The sequence below is a fragment of the Pholcus phalangioides genome, unplaced genomic scaffold, assembly GCF_987345545.1.
Source record: "Pholcus phalangioides strain wild (caught in Gottingen) unplaced genomic scaffold, Ppha-v1.0 ptg000004l_1, whole genome shotgun sequence".
NCBI lineage: Eukaryota > Metazoa > Arthropoda > Arachnida > Araneae > Pholcidae > Pholcus > Pholcus phalangioides.
This window is the reverse complement of record NW_028301597.1, coordinates 50,692,049-50,694,371: the sequence shown is the minus strand read 5'-3', so window position 1 is coordinate 50,694,371 and position 2,323 is coordinate 50,692,049. Positions and strand designations below refer to the sequence as shown.

The window sequence follows — 2,323 nt, the reverse complement described above, 5'->3', positions numbered from 1 at the left end:
TCTCTATCGATTCGAGATGATGCCAGGATGTTAGTAGAGTAACCCAAGGAAAAGAAAAAAAGCCCTCTCTGATCAATCACATTTTACCTTCAAGAACTGCAATTTTAGGATGTTCCATAAGTTCGTAAATTGTTTAAAAATTGAAGGACTTGGTATATTGAAATGCGGTTCGTGACAAAAAGTTATTCTCAAGGAATGTTTTTTTTCGGTACAGAAAAAAACGTCTTCTCGACAGAGGGAGCTACGCGAATGCAAATCACTCAAAATATCCAAATCAAAGTTCTAATCAGCTGACTTCTGAATTTTCCTGCTACTCGATGTCGCATAGGTTGATAAAGCACTATTTGTGAAGTGGTTTTGCCTCAGCCTCGAATCACCGGCTGAAAGTTTACGTACGTTTCAGGAGCAGAAGATATTGAAAAACGGTTCAAATGAAAATTATGTTATTTGCTTTCGTGCAATGTCCTCTATCCACAAAAATTTCAACATATTGTATTTAAATATACCTAAATTGGTATATATTTTGGAATTTGAACGCGGTTTCACCATTAGGGATTTCTCATAGTACATAAAAACGAATCCACATTTTGGCCTCTAGAGGGCGCTGCACTCACTCTCTATCGACCTGATTGCACCAAAACTTTCTTCAATCTCTTCTGTATCCGAAACGTTCGTGAAGTTTCAGCCTTCGACTCGTGTATAGAGATAAAACAACTTCATCAAAAATGTTTTATCCACCAATAATGTTTTATAATGAAAATGTAAGCGGCTGTAACAGGAAAATTCAGAAATGAGCTATTAGTCGTACATCATGCTTAGTAGGACTCCGATTTGCATATTTCTAGTGATTTTCTTTCGTGCAATGCCCTCTATCGACCAAAATGTGAACTTTTTATACGAACCAAAAAAAATCATCCTTCGTGAGAATAACTTTTCCGTGAGCTGCATTCAAAAATATACCAATTTCTTCAATTTCTTATTAATTTTTAAGCAATTTACGACTTTATGGTACACCCTGTAGTATGTGTCATACTGCCGAAAATATCTGACCACAATAAGGAAATAATGATTAATATTTCCAAACAGTAATCACGTTGCTTGGTTTGTATAACGCGATACTTTTATTTCGAATATTAAATGGTAGTCATATTGATGTGATTAGACTGCATAATGACATTCAGCACTCTATTTAGCAACATTCGACGTCAGGCCTTGAAAATGCCACAAGTGAAAATGCATTGACAAACTTTGATCATATGAAAATGATTCAATGAGATTTCTTCCTTGAGATTTTTTTATTAAAGATATGCATCAGGATCATTCATAATTGGCAAGAAAATATAATCATCTTTAAAATAATTTCACTGAAACAGTGCATTCACAGATTAATTGAGAATCGGGAGTAACCATACATCCGAATTCAATTTTAGCGAAAAAAGTTCGTACAGCCTTTCGATGCGTTACGACGTTATTCCGCAGCAGCAAAGAGAATGGTTTGTTCAGTCTTCACCTCTGTCCCACGACGTGAGTAGTATCGGCGGCGTCCGAGACGTCCTTGGCGTACTGTTTGGTGTATTCACGTGCTTTGCGGTTGTATTCATCTCGGTTCATGATGTAGAGCCGCGCGATCGAGCCGACCAACGGATCATTCGGGTTGCAGTCCACCAACAGACTCGAGATGGAGAGCAACACTTTGGTGATGGTAAGAGACGGATTCCATTTCTTATCGAGAATGTCCAAGCAAATTCTCCCACAGGTGCTGATGTTGCAGTGGTAGACCTTCGTCATGAACGTTACTTTCGGTGGATGGAAGGGATAATCCGTCGGAAGGACTAACCGGATCCGGAATACTCCTCCTTCATAAACAGATCCTGGGGGGCCGTAGAGTTTAGCTGACCACTCGAGCAGGTTATCACCGACAGGACCCGCGGTGAAGTTCACCAGATTTTCTTCTCGGATCTCCTCGATCTCTTTTCGTATCCTCGATTGTGTCGGCTTCGACATCCTCTTCTGAACAGTGGAAAGCCTCAAAGCATTCGACATGATTCACCACTTGTGTCCTCTATTTTTTTACTCTGGAAGTCCTGCAGATATTGATCTACGAAGCCGCGAAATCACGTTTAAACGAAGATACGCAAAGAGTGAAACATGAAAGTCAAGTGAAGCACAAGAATTAAACGTTCTATTGAAAGATACCAGAAGCGTATATTGACTTTGTAACAGCTCCAACCATATGGAGTTTGTGTTTCTTCTTCTTCTGGCCCGAAACAGTCCATTTTTATGGGTTTTGTACGTTTTAAATTGTGTGTATTCACAACTCTGT

At 39.1% G+C, this 2,323-nt stretch overlaps 1 pseudogene; it reads right to left on the bottom strand.

Moving 5' to 3' along the window:
- Positions 1-1,506: 1,506 nt before the first annotated feature.
- LOC149087805 (ubiquitin-conjugating enzyme E2 D1 pseudogene) lies at positions 1,507-2,043 on the bottom strand (annotated as a pseudogene).
- Positions 2,044-2,323: the final 280 nt, after the last annotated feature.